The sequence below is a fragment of the Octodon degus genome, unplaced genomic scaffold (genome assembly GCF_000260255.1).
Source record: "Octodon degus isolate 3935 unplaced genomic scaffold, OctDeg1.0 scaffold00167, whole genome shotgun sequence".
In the NCBI taxonomy this organism is placed as follows: domain Eukaryota; kingdom Metazoa; phylum Chordata; class Mammalia; order Rodentia; family Octodontidae; genus Octodon; species Octodon degus.
Genome location: NW_004524743.1, coordinates 4,760,941 through 4,784,361, shown reverse-complemented (window position 1 = coordinate 4,784,361; position 23,421 = coordinate 4,760,941). Strand labels below are relative to the sequence as shown.

The following is a 23,421-nucleotide window of genomic DNA, read 5'->3' as shown; positions in this document are numbered from 1 at the left end:
AGTTATATTTTTATCTAATTGGAATATATCTTCAGTAGGCTACAAGCCACATCCAGCACAGCTTTTCAAACTCCGGAGGGAGGATGAAGAAGTCAAAAAAGTCAAGATACCAAAAGTTGAGGAGGTCAGGTGGAACCTCGCGCCTGCAGGAGAAAGGACTGCCGAACAACTGAGGTGCGTTTATTTATATAATCATCGCAGAAGGCTGTTTAGGGAGCTTAAGGAGTAAGATTCAAAACAGGAAGAACATCTAATCTTTAGCAGAACATCATGTTTTGGTGGTTACATGCGGAACAAGAGAGGAAGTGTCTAGAATATCTCAAGGGAGAACCGGGTCTCTTCAAGGGCCAGCTCTCTGAGCTGAGAACAGTTCTCACCCGGCCCTGCCAGGCTCTTGGGAGGCGGCGATCTCGTCCTAGATAGCTGAGGTACTGACAGCTTTGCCTTCCACAACTAGCCTCGATTTATCAGAGAATCTCAGTGCAAGTGAAAGTCTCCATTAAATCATGTTATGAATTTCAAGATTTAATAAATACTATACTTCATTTCACTTCATCAGTGAAGCAAAAACGTTGGACTGTAGTCATGCAACTTTCAATCTAGGAATAAGATTCCGTATGTACTGTCAGAAATAAAAATTAAGAAAGAACCAATAACAGGATACTGATAGGAATTTATGCTTTCTTCAATCAAAGATTATTGCCTGCTCATTATCGCTGCTGATTTCCACGTGTGTCTTCACCACAAAAACGCTGAGAAAGGAAGAACAGACCTCACTATTCCCATCTGATGGATAATGAGGTTGCATAATGACATGAATGAAAACAGAAGACCTCAGTTAGTGCTGAAATACGCAATCCTTTTATCTCAAGAGAAAGATAAGTTTCAGAATTCTTATGGAACATTCTCTCAAAAAGTGGAACATGATGATTTCTCTTAAAAGTAAATTTTCAGGCTGGGGATATAGTTCAGCGGTGCAAGCACGTGTGTGGCAAGTGTGGGGACCTGATTTCCACTCCCAGTACACAAAAAAAATTTGAAAATAATTTTCTGCTAAGTTAATAGGATAGAATACAATAAAGAGATTAAAATATTTTATTCTACAAATCAATATTTTAGTTTAATCCATATTAAGTATGTTTGGCAAATAGTAGTCTGTTATTCACTTGTTCTTGGATATAAAGCTTTTAACCTAAGTTGTATTTCAAACAAAATACCAAAGCTGAAAAAAATATAATAATTAAAAGTACTAATTTTTCTCTGAGTCAAAACAGTGCTGAGTAAATATATTCTACTTTTAAAATCTCTAGAGTTAATGAAAGTTAAATTAATCATATGTATATTTTTTGAAAGTCATTAATTAGTTTATTATGGATATATGCATACCATTAATACACACTTTTTTAACTATCTTATAATATTTCTTTGATTCTAAAGAATAAATGTCTATTGAGGGTGACTTCATATCCTATATAAATACACATTTAAAAAATGATCTATAGCTTTATTTCTGATATTTCATGTTATTTAATGTAGTGTGTGATCAGCTTTGATACAGTTCATAAAATTTCAAATGTAGTGATACGGTGTTATCATTTTTCTGTGAAAAATATTTGAATATTAACTGTTGAAAATTTTCTACAACTAATTTCCCTGATGAAAATAATGCATTGGAATGAGTAGCAGATAGCTTAACAAGATCCACAAATCACAATGCAACTACTCTTAGACAACTTATCTCAGTAAACTCAATTTAAATAGAAAGTTTATGAAATTTTATAGATTTCTTTTTCCTTTTTGGTTGAGTGACAGCAAGAAACAGTATATAAATGACCAAATGCTATTATCATACATGCTAAGGAGGGACTATGTTTGATTACCTAAAAAAGTAAACTTTCTTATGTAACTTCAAAAGGTTTTCCTGCATGGACTCTATTTATTTCAGAGGACTAAAGTTGCTCTATAGCTTAGAACATTGAGAACATATCTACTGCATTTTGATTTTATTACATTTATGATACTAAATGGTGATAATAGCTCTTGAGAGCATTGTCTTTAAAATTATGAAGTGAACTGAAAAGAATAGAAGGTGGGAAGGCAGAGGGGAAGAGAAGAGACGAGAGAGGAGGAAAAATGACCCTGACACCTTGCTAAATAAACTGCCTTCCGTTGCCTTCTGATCGTTCCGTTGCCTAGTGCTGCAGTTTCTCAGGTGACAGAACAGGGAAGGAATTCACAGATTCTGCAGATTCCAGGCCTGCACACAGGAATGGATTCTGGCCCTCCTAAGAACTCACTGCGGAGATGAAACTAGGCAGAAGCCATGTGGAAATTCATTTCATCTCTTTCCATTTTATACTGTATATCATGTATTTTTGATGACTAAATGGAAAAGAAAAAATGAAATTCCACCCTATGAATTTCTATTAAATATCATTTTAGCTATCGGTTGTCACACCTGCTATTTGATGCATTTCCATCAACTGACACAATTATATACTTTTGCAACCTATATAAAACATTCTCTGAAAAATTATTTACTTTGCAGTAACTCCAATTTGTGGAAAATCTATCAAATATTTTAACACTAGATATTTGTTTCCAATATATTTAAATATTCTTCAATCTGAATATGTAAGTTACAGACTAATGTATCCATTTTATGCTAATGAGAGTCACAGATTTATAGGTTAACATCATGGCCATTCTTGTGGCTTTCTTTAGAAACATATGGGTCAACACATGTGCTTTAATTTGTACAATTTCAGGAAGTTCTGAGCCTTCTGATATCTCTTCCTAAGTTCCTCCCAACTTCATACGCTCCATCAAATGTTTATAGTCCATCTACTGCCTACAAAATTGTATCACTAGATTCACATGTGCATCATATTTTCAGTAAGCCCCATGCACGTATTTATGCATAGTGCCATAAAAGATTAGTGAAACACAAACATATACTAAGTAGAGTTCTACGTGATGAAAAATGAGCAATATTTTCCTTCTTTCTTATTGGGATGACTTTAGAACATTGTTGCCTTTATTCTTGAGTGTGGTCATTTATTTTTGAATGAGCATATCATGAAAAACTTGCTTTAAGGTAGAATCCTTCCAAACTGTACTCTAAATTTTTGTTGCTTATGATTAGTCATTGCCCTCACACCCTAAAGTTACTCTTATTCAAGATAGTGAAAGTGACACCATCTCTCTTTCAAAAGCAGTGGCTCACATACTACAAGACAGGGTGGATTTTTGTTACCTATTTCATAAAAGTAGATCATCACCCAACTTGTGACTGGGTAGAATAATATCTGATCAGGAGATATTTTAGTAGGAGGCTAATAACAAAGATTCTTATATTCTATTTATATGTATGTGAGTATGTCTATTTGTATGTGTTTCTATTTCCTCCTTGGCACCCAGTCTTACTATTTTTGTTTCCCTCCTTATGTAACTATCAAGAACTTAATGTATTACACTATATATATATATATATATATATATATATGATTATTTTCTGGATTTCTATTTACCTAGTGAAAAATTAGATCCTTTTGGCTTGGTACTTTGAGAGACAATAGAAAGATATTGCCTTCTGTTAAAAAAGATATTAAGACTTTTCCTACCACTTATTTTCATATGGCAAAGTTTTCTTTCATGAAAAAATGTTTGTCATTTATTCCTCAACATGCACTTATTAAAAATATACTTGAATGCATCCTGTTTCTGAACACCATCTAGATATCATTTTCAGTAGCTGATATCTGCTTACTGCCTTTATAGGATGTATCTCAGTCTTAGATTAATTGAATTCACAATGTTCCACTCAAATTTTTCTCTGACAAAAATAAAAATTTGTAAATATACTACAAATGCCTTTTTCCAAGACAATAGCAAGGAGGAGGTCCTTATCAACAGCAAAGAATTGCTTAACTGTGTGGAATGAGTACAATAGAATCAGTACCTCGCAATCTGAGCTTAGAATAAATGCTGGAACTAGTGCTTCTTTTATCAAGGGATGTGGATGATGACATTTCTATACTTAGCTCTTAGTCTTTCATCTTGAGAGGGAAAAAAATACTGATCTAATCATCCTAGTATTCCAAATTACATCATAGATAGCGACTCTCGAGTTGAAGATATATTTCACAGACCTGCTTGGTAAAGTTTATATTCCATGTTGTGACAAAGTATTTGGGGAATGAAAATGACAGATGTAAGGTACATTAGCAAAATGAATAGTCACTTCTTCCCACCAGATGAAGCACTTTTATCACAGCAATTTATCACGAAATAGATGGTGATTTAAGACGAAACACTTGAGCTACAGTATATAATGCAAAGGAAGTTGAGAAATTCGAAATTATGCCTCTGAAGCTAGTAAGCAGCAGCCTGTTAACCCACACTGACAGGCCATTTTTGTTGCTGTTTTAAAGTTAAACATCAAGGGCCGGCCAAATAACTCAGCGGATTATAGTGCCTCAAGCAGGCACAGGAGCCAGGGGTTCAATCCCCCAGCCTGCCGTGCTGGCCCAGCCCCCAAGGCACACTGAGAAGGTAATTGAGACTGGACATGGTGACACGCATCTATAATCTCAGCTCTTCGGAGGCTGTAAACAGGCAGATCACTACGAGTCTGATCTAATAGTGACCCCCTGAACACTCTGTAGACCCTTCCCTAAAATACATAAATAAATAAAGAAGGAAAGAAAGTTAAACATAGTTAAACATCATCGCTTGAATTGTGAGGAAGCAAAAACAAATACAGTTCTCAGAATATTTCAAACAAATGTTAAGCATGACTTTTGTACATCTATATTTTGTGGATGGTTTGGTTGATTTTCTACTGGTTCCTTCACTGTCTGAATCAATCACTGCTTAAAATTTCCATTGTTTCCAATTAAACACGTTGAACAAAATACAGGTCTGATTCAAAATCCTAATACTCAGAAAGCAGAAAATTGTGATTAATTCTACTTTATTTTATTAATAGCTATTGATGTGTGGGAAGTGTTCTCTTAAGGTGACATGTGTCCAAAACTGCTAGAGATAAATGCATATGATAAATGCCAAAATTAGAAAGGGAAAAATCTGTTTTGAGGACTGTATAGATTCAACTCTTTACTCTTCCATTCACTTCATTACACATAAAGAACCTCCTTCGCTAGGCTCTGAGAGATGAATTAGACTCAGCCCCGGAAGTGACAGCTCACACTGCCACTTCGGTGCAACAATTAATGTACACTTTATCCTCAGCGCAGACATGCTGTAATAAAAATACATTTAACATGCTGTGAGAGAAGTAAGAACAAAGAGCATCAATTCTTGAACTGTCCTTAGGGAAGGCTGTCCAGAACAGGAGGCTGTAGGTGGCAGAGCGGCAGAACGTAGAACACAGCCTGAAGCACAGGCCAGCCGCATCCCTGCTCATGTTGGAAGGACAATTCAGGTAGGTAGGATACTCTCTCCTGACCAGCAACCCCTTTAAGAATGGCAGAAGGAAGCAGTCCAGGGCAACTCCAGAAGAAATCTGTAGGTGGCAGGAGTTCCAAAACTATTTAGGAAAAAAGAAAAGATGTACACAGAGAAACAGGTGTTGTATGTTTCAAACAATGCAGTTTACTGTAAGAGGCTATGACAATAACAACTGACACAATTTGGTACCACTTTAAGGAGAAATAGGAAGGAAAAAATTGGAGGAAGTCATTTTAATGGAACATACTTTAAACTCTAGAGTCACAGTTTACTTTGCAAGTAGAATGGTTTAGCTTTTCTAACTGATCAGCACAATCCAAATGAAGTGTGTGTGTGTGTGTGTGTGTGTGTGTGTCTGTGTCTGTGTGTGTGTGTGTGTGTCTGTGTATGTGGCCCTTTGAGACAACTGGGGAGATAGAACAAGCATTTCCAAGGAATAACCTGTCCTCTACTCTTATGATTAGTTGTAATATTTCAGACTGAGAGATTGTGTCCCTTGCTTGTTGATACCATAATTTAAATATCTTTGCAAGGGCTCAGTTATCATTACCTAAGGTAAGAATATGTATTATTTACTTCAACTCATGATCCCATAATGCCATGAGTCAGATGTAGAGGAGGGTGCTTGATGTTTTGGAAAAGGCTAGAAGTAAAGGGCTAGAAAAAATGGAATAAATAAAAAGAATGACACAAATGGAGGCTGAAATGGAGATTAAATTTACCTATCACATACTTTTGTCTGACTCTGTTCTAGACACAATCTTTTCTCTAAATTTTCTTTCTTCACAGGTGGTCAAATTTTATATCTAACATTGAATTTTGTTATTTTTATTTACTATTATCAATAAGGGAAAATAGAAGTATTTCCCGGTACTATTGACAGGAATATTATGAAAAAAAAGTTTAAAAATTGCTACCATTATTGAAATCCATACTTATAATGTATTATCCTCTTTAATATTCTTAGCACAATGATGAGGCTGAGGTTGTTCTTATATTCTTCAACAGAATCGTAACTCAACTGCCCAAGACCATAGAAGGTATAAATCACAAAACCAAGATTCAAGTCCAGACTTTCTGAATTCAAAACCAGTGTTCTTCTTAATCTCTGGGTATGGTGGTGTGGCTCATAGGAAAATATTTGCCTTGGGATATGATGCATCTATATGAGGATTATTATTTTTGAATGTTTAAACGCTCTAGGGAGCTCTCTCATTTGTCTGTCCCCTCTAAGATTCATGTTGAACGTTAATTGCCATTGTAATAATAAGTGGAATTTTTCTGGGGTGATTAGACATAGGTGAATGGATGCTTTTGTCTCAAAAGTGAGTTGTTATGGAAGCCAGTGAGCTACTGAAGAGGGCTGGCTCCTTTTTCCCACCTCTCCCAGGATCCCTCTCACAGAGCTGTTCCTTCCACCTCATTGTGAATCAGCACCAAGATCTTCTCCAGCTGTGATGAACCCACCTTGGATTTTACAGCCTCCAAAAACAAGAGGCAAATGAACTTCTGTTTTTAATAATTTAGCCAGTTTGTGGCATTCTGGTATAGCAGCGTTAAGTGAGCTAAGATAACTAAGACAAAGGCATTTGTAAATGTTCTTATACAAGAACACCAAATTTCCTTATCAAGAATTGGTAACACTTTTTAACAAACTAAATGAAATATTTGCAAGAATTAAATTTCATTTTGGGGGCTGGGGATTTGGCTCAAGGTAGAATACCTACTTAGCAAGCTGGAAGCCCTGGGTTCAGTTCTTGGCACCAAAAGCAAAAAATAAACCTCTCCTAATGTATTATTTTTAAAGATCAAAAACACTCCTATGAATCCTATCACTAGATTCCTTCCAAGTAAATGATTTTATAAAATGTTATATTTTAAAATTTGTTAGAATAGTAACATGAACAATCTCTTTTAAAGTTTTATGGGAAGCAATGAGTTAATACTAATAAAGTTCATTGTAGTTGCTATTTTAAAGGTGTTTAAAGAATAAATATGGATTCTAATAAAAAGGTCAGGTGTGAAATTTATTGAACTTATTGAACTAAAAGCAAGTTGTTCTTCATGTGTAATTAATCTTGGGACTTACGTTGACTGACCTGGAAAACATTCTGACTCATTGAAATTCAACCTTGCTTGAATAGAGAGATAAGAAAACAACTTCTCTGAGTAACATTGGCCAAAAGACACAATAGAAACAAGCATAAGCGTAAAAGTCAAAGTTGCCTTCATCTAATATTTACTGACTACTTTCTAAATGGGTGGAGCTATAAGATCCTAACAGCTTAAAAGAGAGATACAATAGCATATATCAACAGTATAAGAAAAATAACTTATGTGGGGTAATTTCTATAGTTCTAGAATAGAGACCCACTCAGATTTCACAGGCACAGGGCTGGGGAAACAGCTCAGGGGCACAAGTGCCTGCTTACCAAGCACAAGGTCCTGATTTGGATCCCTGGTACAAAAAAAAAAAAAAAGATTTTACAGGTATCATTCATTCGCAACTTTGGTGTTGATGATATTTTAATTTGTTTACTATGAAATGTTTGACACACATGTTACAAAACATAACAATAAACCAAGGAAAAGCACCTGTCATCTGTTCTTTCTATAGGTAACTACTAATCTGTTTTTCTATAGATTATTGTATTGCTTTGCATGATTACAGTGCAAAGATATTTATCCTAGAACACAAGTGACTCTCTGTGGTTCTGAGAATTAAATAAATGACAGCACCCTTTATCATCTTATGCGATTGTTTTTCTCTTCTTTCTGTCTTAAACATATCTATTTGTTTCTTTTGACTTCATTTCTTTTCCTTACTGAAGAGTATTACATTATACAAATATACATGTTTATCTTTTTTTACTTACCCCACATTCATGGAGATTACTTCCAAGTTGATTTTTCTGTTTACTTATTTTTTAGTTTTTGACATTACAAACGGAGCTGTTTTGACCCTTTTTATAGTGGACTTGCAGGGTGCGTGTGGAGGAGCGTCTTGACATATATTTAGAAACAGAACTGATGAACAGTATTATTTTTCTTCCTAAGTGGACATTCCAAAGTGTAAAATGCAAAAAGTAACTTCATCTGCAGCCACACCAACATTGATATTACCGGCTTTCTTTCTTGTTGACAGTGGGAGAGATGGCTGTATTTTCGCAATCTTAAAACTCTATGCAGTTTTTACGAGAGCAAACAGAAACATTAAGGCAACACCCAGGAGTGGAAACAGACTCATTGATGTCAAGGGCACTCACTGGGATGGTTCCCAAAAAATCAGGCCCCGATCTCTGGTGGTCTAGGGCTAATACAGGCTACGAAAGCAGCAAGTATAGAGGCAGAACTTGTCCACTGGAGATTGGTTCTTACAATATGCATCATAGTGACCAAATATATCTCACAGTGATCAGCTATCCTAGGAAACAAAAGTAACAGGAACTGTAAGCAGAACTATTACCTGGACAACTAACAAGCAGTATACTGGGGACAGCGTCTTCTGCTACCATTTTTTTCCTTTGGGATTTTATTAGTTATATAGCAGTATCTGAAAAATTATAGCCTTAATTTCAGTATAACTCTTCATCCATTTAAGCTTTACGTAGTAATTTCCATTAAGATGTCCTAACATCTCTATGTAAGTCTCTGAAATTTTATTAAGTATTACAAATTAACTTGTTTTGTACTATACTTTTCATATTATCCTTGCTTACTTTGAATTTCAAAATCATATCAAACTTACAAACTTAACTTGTATTCCTGTTCTCAAAATGTTTGATTGAAATATACATCTGTTGAAAATTTGATTAACTTCACCTGTAAAATCACCTGGTTTTGATGTTTTTCCCTGTAGAAAGACTTCTAAATACTATGAAACTTGTCATAGTACTGCCCTATTATTACTTCCCTATAATTACTTCTTGAGTCAATCAAGACAAATTACTTTCATCATGAAATCTATCCCTTTGGAAAAATATTATAATTTGATTTGAATAAAATGATTTATAATGTTGTATTTTTTCTACTGAATATCCACTACTACTGAACAACACAAAAATTAACACAAGGCAATTATGAAGGTTTTAATTATCCCACTTATGACTCATATATTTCTTATGATAATCTTAAAAGCAGTAATGATCATTATTACCATTTAAAGCTGCAGAAACTGAGGCAGGTAAGAGATTGATGGATGTATCATTAGCCCAGTTAGAATTCATAACTAGATTAATTTGTTTTAGGATTTCTGTCCACTGACATTGTTTTTCCATTGAAGGTTTTGTGGTTTTTGTCTTTTTTTGAACCAAAATGTTCTTTCTCTCCTTCAGCTTTTAGAACTTCTGATGAAAGTTTGCAACTGAATAAAATTACAGCTATGACCAGAATGACAGTCTGCAGGAACAATACTGCTCCTCAGTGAGATTGGATGAATTAGAAGAAATTCTTCAAATGAAAAGCTCTGTATTATAGAAGATTTCAATGTTCTGAGCAAACAGAAACACTGGGAGGAAAATGAAAGAATGCTATAGCTGGAAGGAACCTTCTCTTTTTCCAAACAGAGCTTTGAATATGTGCACACATAATAAGGAAATTAAATTTACTCCAAGAGAGTAAGGTCTGGGCTCAAGCTCTTAGAATATTTTTCCCAAAAAGTATCATTATTTGTTTGTTTGTTTGGTTTAGGTTTTGGTTTTTTAGCATGGGAATCTTAGACCAAATCCACTAGTCAGTTCTAACAACATAATCTCCGATGGGTTTTTGCGAACCACATTATTGGCTGGACCTCTGCAAGAACTAGAGACTGAGCTCAGCCTCCTAGATGACCAGTGCAGTCAGTGGACTCATAACTACGAAGCTCTGCACAGCAAAGTCCCATGAGCCTCCGTGCTGGTGATAGGTTGCTACTGCATCCACGTCATCTCAACCAGGATGCAACGGTCCCCCGGTCTCCATTGGGGGTGCACAGCGAGGAGCTGCACACTGGGGGCTCTCGCGGTTGGAGTTGGCCTCATGTGTCTGTTCCTGTGCCTGCATTCAGTGTGTGTCCTTTCATAGGTAGGAACAGTAGACACGAGCCTACCAGCTTTCCATGAGTTCTATGGGTCCTTTCAGTGAGTTGAAAAAACATGAGTATGGTCTTAGAAGCACATGAACTCTGCATGTGAGGTCAGCAGGTAGGGGTGGTCTTGCAGAATTTTCCCTAACTTAGTACTTGGTAATGGCATAGGGTTATCTGCCTGGTACCCTGTCTTTTGGACAGAGGGCGTCTCCTTTCAAAACGTGCCTGGGATTCTACAAAGAAAAGTGTGGCATAAAGTCTCATCCAAACAATAAAATGCTCTATTTTCTACAACAGATTCAATTTCTGCTTCTCCTATGTATATTCATATATCCTGAATCCATCAATCTCTCTGTCTACCTATCTATGGAACAAAATCCTTTTCCTTTCAGGCTAGTAACTCCATGAAATAATTATCTCGTTTCTCTTATCAGTTGGCAGTCTGTATCAGGTTACCATTCAGAATGGATGGTGTATTACTTGATAACTGATTTATTTTTAAATGAAACAATTTTTATGGTAAGGATTCTTATCACGACAAGGGATAGCACACCTTTCCCTTGAGCTTGGATTCTAGCTACTGAGCGGCTAAACAGGAGGATCACAAGTCTGAGACCAGCCTGGGCAACTTAGTGAGGCCTGTCTCAAAATAAAAAGGGGCTGGAGATGTAGATCAGTGCAAAAGTTCATTCTCTTGCTAAAGAACAAACAAGCAAGGGCCCAGGATATAGCTCAGTGGCACAGCACTCGCCCAGTAAACAGGAGGTCCTGGGTTCAATCTGGGATCCAAACATAAAAAATAAAAAGCAAACAGAAAACCTCCTATAAAAGTTATGATAATTCTCATTAATTTAAAAAAAATATAAAGCCTTTGACAATATTGGAGGAATGAACCAGCCAACTGATATTTTATTTTGAGGGAAAAGAAAGGACATCTTTGATATTGGAAAATTCAGGAGATTTTTCTTCACATGTTCCCTCTTTGAAATGAGTACTACAGAATGAACTTTGGCATCTTGGGGGGCTTCAACAAGTTACACAATATGCTTTCCCCCCCAGCAACACAATCCAAGAAGTCAGTGAGTGAAAGCTCAGACCTCTACCCAGGAGGGGGGTCAGCCTACAGCTCCTCTGGGCACGATTTAAACATCCAATAAATATTTGGGTGGTTACTATATGCTGAGTTAATGAAAGTGGAGCTAAAAATCTTTGTCATGAATTTTACCAATTATTAGAAAATACAGAATAAATAGTTTGAACACATGGCTTCTCAGAGAGTGACAAATGCAGTAAAAAAATAAATAAACAAAGCTGAAAAGGTAGCGTCAAGGATTGTCCTTGAAGTGCTTAGGAAGGACCCCATTAAAGGTGACATTTAAGCATCTATCTGAAGTCCAAAAGCAACACACAGATGCTGAGCAGGTGGCTAAGACAAAGTCACCTGAAAACCAACTAGGAGGTGGTTTTTCAGATGAGTGAGTTTAAGTTCTCCAGTGAGGCCAGTGGAAGCACCAGTGGAGTTGAGCTGGGACTGAGGGTGGGGAAGGGAGTCACAGAGGGTAGAGTTAGAGTCCCACAGGCAATGCAGGGCACAGGGGCCACTGCGAGGACTCTAGCTTCAGTTCTCAGCAAGCACAGTAGCTACATGGCTTGAGTGGAGAGTGTCACCTGACTTGTGTTTTAAGAGGATCACTCTGACTGCTGAGCTAAACACATACTACAGCAGGAGGGAGGAGTGTAAATCCAACTAAGAGATCTAGTGGAGAGCCCCGGACATCTTTCCTGGTGGCTAAGACAAGGGCCAAGGTGACATTCCCAATGAACGGATTGTGAAGCCAGTACTCTGATGGTTTTAGATTTGCAGACGGTTCAGACTGGGGAAAAGAGACAGAAAGGATGACTCAAATGATTGTGCCTCACATGATGACATGGGATTGTTCCAAACTTAAATGTGGAAATAGACGCATTCCAGTTTCAGAATTTCTTTTGTGGGGGTGCTTTATTGGAGTTTTTTGTTTGTTTTATTTCCTAATTTTTGTTTTGGATTTTTGTGTTCTGTTTAAAGTGGGAAATCCCACCACATGCCACACCAGCCCCGCCCCTGGGCATGCTGAGCCAGCCACTGAGTCTGGGCCCAGTGGTATACACCTGCAATCCCAGCACTGGGGAGGCTGAAAAGAGGAGGATCACTATGAGTCCAAGCTGTGTACTGAGACCCTGTACCAAATACATAAAAAAAATAAATACAAGAAAAAAATAAAGTGGGAAATGAGAAAAAATATTTTTTTTTTAGTTAGGGTAATGTTTTATTTTTTATTATTTATTTATTTTTGCAGAACCAAGGATTGAACTCAGGCCCTTGCACTTGCCAGGGAAGCGCTTATTCCACTGAGCCATGGGAAATATTTTAGTATCAAAACAGAAAGCCTAGTGAGGGGCTGGGGAGATGGTTCAGTGCAAGCGCCTGAATTCAATTCCCAGTTCCAAAAAAAAACCCTAGTGCATAGGCTGAGGAGCTAAGCTCACAGCACCTGAAACACAACAAATATAAGCAGCAAACGCAGGCTTCACCAGCCCCCTGTCTCGCTCGCTGTAACAACCTGATCACCTTGCACGGGGCCTTTCTCTCAGTGCTCCTCGAGTATTTAGAGACCGGAGGTAACAACGGTTGGATTGTGACGATTTAGAATCCTGCCATTCTGTTCTGAGAGGTCACGAAACAGGAGTGTGTGAGCTTCGGGGCAGGGACCTCCTCAGAATGCGGCTCCGGAACAGTCATGTCTGACTGTACCCATTAGCATGCCCCTGGAACATATTTTATTTTGAACATTAAGGTTATAACAACAGTAACAACAGTGAGTCTGTTAGGGTGGTAATTAAAAAACAGATTTCTGCATAAATGAGTAAAGGAAATTGAACAAAAAAAAAAGTTTAGAGTTGCCTATCACAACACCCAATCATTTTGTGTGAAAAGAAGCTATGATATTTTTCCATAATTGATATTGCAATGTTTTCTTATGATAACAATTGGCCAATGTATTTGACCACTTCTCAAAGCTACTCCTAGAAAGGGGAAGTTTGTTTTCCTTTTGCTCTGACAGGCTGAGGTGCATGTACTTCACCAAGATCCAAAACCAAATTATTAGGGTACAAGACAAAAAGAAGTTATGGCATGGTACCCTCTAAGCTGTATATGTATACACATAAAGTTGTGTGTGTGCATGTGTGTGTGTTACACATATTGAATTTCAAACATGAGGCAAATCTAATATGGGTGAAGCAAACCAATTTTGAAATTCTCATTTGACAATGAAGTCAAAAGCTTTGAAATGGAATGCAAACACTGCCACTTGCTAGTCGACAGCATCAGACATCTTTTGTTCTTGCTAAACTTCAGATCCTCACTTATGTTATTGTTGATATTCAGCTTTATCCATTTGCAGTTGAAAAGCAAAAATTGTATAAATCTAAGGTATAGAACATGATATTTTGATACTTATAGTGTAATGATCAGTTCAATCAAATTAGTTAAAATATTCATTCCCCTCACCAGGTTACTGTTTTAGGCTGTGTGGTGGAACTCAGCTAATTTCAAACACTATTTGGAGTTTGGATTTTGGGAATTCCACTTGTAAGTAAGATCATGCCATATTTGTCTTCTGTGTTTGTTTTTTTTTTTAAATCGTATAATGTCCTCCTGTTTCATTCATGTTGTTACAAATAACACAATTTATTTCTAACTTACAGCTGAACAATATTCCATCATCTATGTACATACCACATTTTCTTTATCCAGTCGTCCACTGCCAGAGCCTGTGATTGATTTCATGTGCAGATCTTCATTTCTAAAATGGTGATATATACTCCTTTCATGGAGTTATTACAAAATTTTCATAAACTTATCTACCAAATACTTTAAAGTGGCTGATATATATGAATCTCTCTCTCTTTCTTTCTTCTTTCTCCCTCTCTCTTACACACACTCTCTCTCACCCTCTCTCTATATGTATACATATAGATATATATTAGTAAGTATATATGTAGATATATATTAGCAATTATATATATACATGTAACTCTACAATGTAGAGCTAAAATCTCTGTTCTCATAAATTGTACCAATTATCAGGAAGAGCAGAATAAATAATTGAATACATGGTTTCTCAGGTGGTGATAAATACAGTAAGTAAAGGAATGTAGCCAAGAGAGAGAATTGCTTGTATAACTGTTCCTTTTACTAGAGCAATAAAAATCACCATTTCAATTATCCGAGCCTATCCTATGTGTACACATATAAATTCTTTTTCTCTTCCTTCTTTCTTTCTTTTCTCCTTTCCCTCATCCCAGTTATTCCTTTCCATTAAAGAGTTTCTTTCCCTTTCACAGTGCCTTTTGTACCTTTCAGATCTGACTTACTCTTTTAGGTTCTTACACTAGGAAGGCAATCAAGTGTTTGTACATGTAGTTCTGATTGATTTTCCTTATAAGTATAGCTTCTAGTTGCATCCATTTACCTATAAAAGCCCCGAGTATCTCTATTTTTAAAATTATGCAATAATAATCTTTCATGTCAATGAAAAGTATGTAAAAATGTATGGGATATTTGTTTTCAGTTATTCTAGCATCTAGTGCTATACAAATATATTCAACTCATTCACTCATTTATTTATTGTAGTACTGGGTATTGAACTCAGGGCCTTTACATGCCTTTTTTGGGTTTATTTGAGACAGAGTTTGATTAAGTCATAAATGGTCCAAATCAACTCAAACTTGTAATCCTCTTGCTTCATGATCCAGCAGTGCTGAGAATACAGCTATGCTCTACCATGCCCAGATAATTCAGGGCTACTCTTAACAGTCCATGGACTGAGGATGTAGTTCAGCTGCACGGTGCCTGCCTGGTAAGCACAAGGTCCTGAGACGATTCCCGGTATCAAAAAAAAAAAAAAAAAAAATCCATGCCCTGGTATTTCTTGTTGTCATCATGCCTTTATGCCATCATGTTAAAAATCTGAAATCTGTGCCATTACTTCAAGCAGATAAAGTTTGTTTCCTCCAATGTACTTAATATGAAGGGAGAAGTGAATTACTAATTAGCAAGTCTGGCCAGCTGTGTCCCAGTGAGTCTACACAGGTAGACGAACTGCTACTGGGCAGATATTCTTTTTTTGACTACAATTCTTACTTTACTTCAAAACATTCCAAGTGAATGGAATATGGAAAAAGGATTGAAAGGATATAGGCTACATCAGCAGCAAAATGTTATCTATTCATCCAAAATTAAATGAAAAAAAAACAAATCAAGAAAATACCCTTTGCTCTAAATACAAAATATATAGCTCTCCATCAATAAGCAGTCTACAGAAGCAGACAAATAGACCTAAAATCTTATTGTTGAAGAATTTCTGAAAGTTATCAACTTGAAGGGTTTAAAGTGCTTGGTTGTTCTCTAGCCTTTCTCTTCACACTTCTTCTAACTAATATTAGAAAAATTTTGCCAGTCATGTGGACAACCCACTAGTCTTATACACTATTGGACTATATTGGATTATTTTGCTGAATTCATGCACCTACAATATATGAATGGCAAAGGAGTACCCATCTCTGACAAAGGTAAACAAAAAAGGGGATATAAATGAAGGACCATTTTGTAGTGAAAAAAATATATCTATATATCTATATATCTATATCTATATCTATATCTATATCTATCTATCTATCTATCTATGTATATATATATATATCTGTATATACAAAATAGCATACATATACTGCTATTTTCTCTTAGTTCAATGAGAAGAAAGATTTGATCTAATAGTGCTTAGATATCATATCTGCATCTTAAATAACTACTACAAAGACAGTATGCAATGTATTATTGTAACTGTCCTACTAACCTGTTTTAAAACTATCTCATTGCTACTTCTTTGTCAATAAAATTAATACAAAAAAATCTTCCTTAGGAGCAGTAAATAATCTACACAAAAATAAACTCCTGATGCCATGCTGGCCCCACCCCTGGGGCTCGCTAAAACTGAGATTGACACTGGGCATGGTGGTGCGCACCTGTAATTCCAGTGCTTGGGAGGCTGAAAACAGCAGGATCACTACAAGTCCCATCTGTGTAGTGAGACCCTATAGACCCTGTACTAAATACATTAAATAAATAAATAAATAAATAAAATCCTGAGTTAATAGTGACACTTTAAGGTAACATTTTTTTTAGAAAAATCAAATAGCATTAAGATTTAAAGTGCATTATAATAATACACAGGTTTTACTTTTTCAGTTCACTGAAAATACTTCATTGTGTTCATTTACATTAGGACAAGAAATGTTTTGATTCTATTCCATTATGTATTTACAATATGTCACATTTAAAATGTGGTTAGTTTTATGAGTTCGAGATTATTTTTTAAAAAACAAGAGTGCCAGTATAGTCTTTTGAAATTAGTATTTTAAAAAAGGAAAAATATTTTTATTTTATCCTAGAGTTTCTAATATTGACTTACATAAATATATAAAACTAGCTGCAGCATTTTTTCACTATTTCACTTCAGTTGAGCTTTTGAAAGTCATTTCCAGTATTGGAATACTATAAGGTGGCTGTAAAAAATTGATGCATAAAATATGTCAAAAAGTAGATTTTTTAATGTGTTCTTGATTTTAGAAGAGATGCTAAAAACCAGCCTCAGAGTCAAAGCTTAATTATTTAAGGTGAGTGTGAAAATTGAGAAACTGTTCTCTAAACCAACTTGTGTGCTTTCGTGTGTTTAACTAACAGCAAGTGCATTATAATAATACCCAGCAAGTGCAGAGAATTCACAAGAGGGGCATTCGCAGCACTAACGCAGTAATGACGGCCACAAGAGATAGTTACGCAGCGGGCAGCAATGCACAAGCAAGGCTAAGACTGCCAATCATCCATCTTTATGGGTAAGTCAGGGCTTTGCTCCAGAGAACTTCTTGTCTTGGGCCTGTCAGGCTACCCGTAAGTCATACCACAAAGGCAGACCATGGTAAGAGGCAGAATAGGAAATGCAGCCAAGAAGAGGTGGACAATGAACAGATCAACTATCCCAACTCTTAAAACAAAAACCAGCTCTTATAGCCAATGTGTACTCATAATATGAAAAGACATAGATTGGCCCCTACTACTGCTTATATTAAATCTATTTTGAGTTTTACATCTTTTTTTTTTGGGGGGGGGGTTGGGGGAAACAGGGACTGAACCCAGGCCCTTGTGCTTGCCAGGCAAGCAATTATTTGAACTATCTCCCTGGCCCCCTTGAATCTGGCATCTAGAGTTACATTTTTTGTTATAGAGATCTTGCTTTATCTTGGTCTTAACCATCCAGCAGAAAAGTATAAAAATGAGGTATAAAAAGTAAAGACGTATTAATATGCTGAGCTGTAAAAGGCTCAAGTCAACAACTTCTGACATCGCCAGTCCTATGAATAACCCACTACTATTATGGACTGCTGGACTATATTGGAATATTTTGCTGAATTCATGACCTACAATATATGAAGGGCAATGGAATACCCATCTCTGACAAAAGGAAACAAAAAAGGGGAATATAAATGAAGTACCATTTTGTAGTGAAAAAAATATGTATACAAAATAAGATAGATATACAGCTACTTTCTCTTAGTTCAATGAGAAGAAAGATTTGTACTAATAGTGTTTATACAAGATATCATGTTTGCATCTTGTACTATGAATAACTAATATGAAGACAATATGCAATGTATCAATTATTGTAACTATCCTACTAATCTGTTTTGAAACTGTCTCAGTGCTATTTCTTTCTTGATAAAATTAATATAAAAATCTATTTTGATTATAACTGCAAACATACTTCAAGTTCTTCTTGTTTTACTCTAAAGTTTATTTTTCAGTGAGTATTATCAAATTCGTCACTTTTTCTAAAACACTACAAAGTGTAAAGAAGAATTACTGTTATCCATAATAAATGTTGGTATATAGCAAATTACCCACTGTATTTGATGAACAAAAATGGTCAAGCTTACTTGATATGATCCAATTGCTGTCTTTATGCCACTTAGAAGTAAATCCACCAATATCTGTAAGCAAATATCAACTGGTAACTGTATTTGAGAGGAAACCAGACCTGGAAGTGTAACAGCAATGTACTAGTTCTAAGTATTTCACTTATGACGTCAGCTACTTAGGGACCAAAGGCTGTCAATAAGCTACATTTGCTTCACTCAAAGCCCAGGATCCTGTCACAGAAACACTATGTGTTAATTACAAATTAATAAAGATTTCCATTATCACTTACAGCATACTGGGATGGTTTCCTCATGCTTCTCTAGTAAATACTATCTTAACTTACTTTTTAATGACTGTCTTTGTAATCTATAAAAGCCACGATGTCAACTGTTTGAAAACATTTCAGTAACCTTTTGAGAAAACTCCTTACAGATTTCTTTGAAATGTTGAAGGTTTGTCATTATTATTAATAGGCAAAGCTGAGCACTAAGAGACCAGCATCGTGAATAGTTAGGTCACTTGTATTGGGCGTGCCATGCTGAGCATTTAAATTTTAAACTGGGATAGTCTCCTTAATTCTCAAATTAAAGGATCTCTCTTAAATGCGGTATGTTAAGGAAGTTGGATAGAGTGATATAACATTAAGCTTCCATGTCATAATAGGTATTAAGACAATGCTTGCATTTTCTAATTGTAATATCAGATTCAGTGAGTGAAAAAAATGGAATAAAATATTCAAATTTCATATATGTTATAATATTTTTGTCTGAAAAGAAGTTATAGCTTCAGAAATAATTTGTATTTGTCTGCTAGTATATATACACACATTTCTATACGTGCATGTGTGTATAATGCATCTAATTTTCTGAACTACTGTTTGGGGCTTAGAACCGACCTGTCTCAATGCTCCAGTTTCCCTCCTGAGTGTCTGACTTCCTTCATTGAGTACTTGATAGTTAATTACTGTACCAGAAGCCAAGACAAGTTAGGTGAAAGTTCAGGTGAGCATCGAGGTGGCCAGCATCTCAGAGAATGAGGACCCTTGCACAGTGCTGGGTCGCCAGGCCTGTATCTTGCTGTGTCATAACCCTCTTCTCTTATCTGACTCCCTCAAAGTCCATGAATACAGTGGCTCCAACAAGTTAGAAAAGAAGAACATTGGGGGCATTAAAGAAGACTGAGAGGCTACGAGGCTGCATGTCTTCCAGCCCTGCTTGTTCAGCACCACAGCACAACTAGGGTGAGGCTCTGTCTTCTGGCCTAACAAAACTGCTAGAGTTCTAATTTTAACCATTGTGTCATATGTCCCAGAATGAAATATATGGGGAGGAAAGAATCATCTATTTAAGGTAGCTCTAAAGCTAAACTTGAATGCTTGCACTTCTTCCTCAATGGGCATAGGGCACCATTTCTAAGACAACAGAAATAATACTTCAGAAATCTTGGATAAAGCATTGCTCTTCTATTAGGAGATAGCCCCTTCTTCCTCCTCCTCCTCCTCCTCCTCCTCCTCCTCCTCTTCTTTTTTTTTCCTTCTTCCTCCTCCTCCTCCTTCTTCCTTTTCTTCTTCTTGTTCCAAAATTATGATTTTCCTCCCAAGTGTCTGGCTTTCTTTATTGAGCACTTCATAGTTAACTACTGTACTAGAAACCAAAAACAAATTAGGCAAAGACAGTCCACTGGAAGAGTTACTATTCCCCCAAGCCCCTACAAATCCCTTCTACTAGGAAGGGATTGTAGGACCTAAAGCCAAATGTTTTGTCTACAAAGTGTTGCCTGGTATTCTATGATAAAGTAAGCAAGGAGAAGAGACCCAGATCCTCACATAAGAATCCATACCACACAACACATCCTTCAAAGTACCAGACCATGTACATTTACAGCTTCTATAGTTTGAACGTGATTTGTTCCCTCTAAATCCATACGGAAATTAAATTTCTAATATAAGATGTTAAGACATGGGTCCAAATAGAAACTTTCAAATGATATTAGGGTTCTTCCTGCATGAGTGGATTAGTACATTTATGTGCCTGATGGTGGGTTAATGAGTTAAATCTGGACAGTGGATCTGCTCACACTGAAAGCCAATTTGTCTGGGCCTGATGCAGGCTCTCTGGCTCTCAAAATGCCCTCTACCAAAATGAGATGTTGAACACAAGAAGATCATCACCGAAGTTAGCCCTTCAACCTTGCAATAAGGCAATAAACCAAATCAACTTTTCTGTATGACTTAGTCTGTGATATCACATTATTAGCGAAAGAAAACAGCTAAGATGCAAGTCATTCATCAATAATGAAAGAGAAGCCATAGGCCACCAGTTTTGCCATCACTGACAGGAGAAGACCCCTGGTGAAGTCCTCTCTGTTGTCGGTGACCTGCAGGAGTATCCTCAAGAAAGGAGGGTGTTGCTTTCTCTTTTGGTAAGTAGGAGGTTCAGTCTTGTCAGTTGTAGAGGAGTGTCTGCCAACTTGCATGTCAAGAAGTTTAAAATTTGAAACCAGCTGTGGGCAGTAGTTATCTAGGAAGCTATCAGGGACGTTAGGGCACCCTCAAAAGTCAGATCTAGTGCCACTTGTCCTGACAAAGGCAGCAGAGGAAGATCTGCCAGTTCCTATCAAGGTACTCCGTAGTAAATTCCTAAGAGCATTTAGACATTTTCTGCTTGTCTTACTATAGCTTAGAGTCTCCAGAGTGTCATAGATTATGCCACACTGAGGATACTTTGTCACATTGTCTGGAGACTTAATGAATAACTAGAAGGATGCTACCTTATGTCATACTTGAAGTAACATTGAGAAATATATCAATATTTGAATCATTTGCTTTATTTAAATAAAACAAAAAGTCACCTTACTTTAGATTTGCTATCTCTGAAGTATGTATTTTTTCAAGCCAAATAACTATGTTGAACTCTACTGAGGAAAATGCAGTTTTACTAGAGTGATGCTGAGAACCTTGTCCCTCATCAGATGGAAACTTATTCTGAGTTGTTCTTCTAAACTTACTACAGTTTTTCCTATCTGGTTACAACTGTCCCTTTAGAATACTTTTGCATAATCTATTAAAGCAAAAAAAAAAATCACTGCAAAATACATTTCTCAAGGAGGACAAGGGAGGAAGAAATGGGCCCTTGGAGTTGGTGTGCAGATTCGTAGAAAAACAGCAATGTCAGGTGGACACTTGTGTTTACTGTTCCGAGTCACGGATATGAAACAATATTTTGACCTCAGAAGATATGGATGTTGGACACTGTCATGGGCACATAAAGTTACTGGAAGTCAATGTAGTCTAATCATTACATGATAAATATGATCTGGGACTCAGATTTTGAGATAAACTGTAGAAATTAAAAATATTTTACCTTGTTATTCCCAATATTCTAGTTAGTTATTAGATACTTATGAAGATTATTGTTTTATTAGATAATAATACTTGGAGATGATTCAGTGCTAGAGAGATTTGATACTCTAATAATAAATTATTAGACTGAGAGTTGGATAATATACATTAAGATTTGCATCCAGACACGTTATTTCTCATTTATATAGATTTCAATGCTACACAGTGTCACAAGCCATAAAGTTATAGTTTAGAGATTCTGATAAGAATAAATTTATTTTTGACATTATTATTCTCAACAAAATTCTTACATCATGAGAGTAGGAAGAACACTTTAAATTCAGCCATAACTGCTTGTTAGGTATGAACATTTTATGATGACAGACTTACAAAATTAATCCATACTGTTGACAGCCTTATAAGGCCTTCAGAAAACAAAAACACAAACACAAAAAGATATGAGATTTAGTCATTCCACTGACAAGGATAGTAGGGAAATGGAACAAAATTAGTATACTTACAGGACAACCTCTAAGACCATAATCATATGGTTCCTCTGAAATGCTCTGGTAATGGCCCACAGAAAAGTGTAAACAAGATACATCACTTAAATATTATACACATCAACCTTATCAGCCTCAGCACTAAGAGAAAAAGCAATGCATAAAATTAATTTCAGCTTTCTAAAGAAAGGTAGTCAACAAAAGACTCACAATTTTAGTGACAAGCATTATTCTAAAGTTTTCAAATGTGCTTCCTTTTAACAGTAAGTAACCCATTTTTATGCTCCAAAATATCATAGTGGTGAAGAATATATTTAGAAGATACATTGTTGATGGTAGAAGATTGGCATTATTCAAAATAAAATAAAGAACAATCATAAAAAACTGGCAAATAGTGAAAGATATTGGTATCTTAATAGATGTTCCTATTTTGTTTAATATGAACCAAATTACTATTACTTAGTGTTTAGCATGTAGCTCATTTTTGAAGACCTGCTAGATTAAGGAAAATACTAACTTCTGACAGTGCAATCTTGAGAATCTCAAGTTCATGGTTGAGGGTCAGTTATGTTTATAATAATTCAGATCCAACTTTGATCTTTTACAACTAAACAATTTCATAGCTAGCTATAACTCTGCTTAGAAACATTTCCATTTTAAATAAATGAATTCAAATTGGAAACATTATTTGTAAGTTTTTGGATATTTACTTCATCATTCTTATGGGCTCAATGATCACATTTTATTATAAAAATGATGTGATTTTTTTCTACAATATTAATACTGTATTTGTACCTTAAAAATTGTGCTTATATTTAACAAAAAAAGATTCAATTTTTGGGGGGATTGTTGTTGTTTTGTTTTGTTTTTGTGCAGGGTCTCACTATGCAACTTATCCTTCTGTTTTTTTACCTCCCTATTGTTGGATTACAGGCATTCACTACTATACCGAGACTCCATTGCAAGCTCAGCACACCTGGGCGTGGGGCTGGCAAGGCATGAGGTAACAGGGATTGAACCCTGG

The 23,421-nt window shown here is 36.0% G+C and overlaps 1 long non-coding RNA gene across 1 annotated transcript; it reads left to right on the top strand.

Moving 5' to 3' along the window:
• The first annotated feature begins 94 nt into the window (after positions 1-94).
• On the top strand, positions 95-10,036 carry LOC111813150. Its single transcript, XR_002818476.1, has 3 exons — positions 95-174; positions 6,481-6,584; positions 9,807-10,036. It is a non-coding gene; the product is annotated as an uncharacterized LOC111813150 (long non-coding RNA).
• Positions 10,037-23,421: the final 13,385 nt, after the last annotated feature.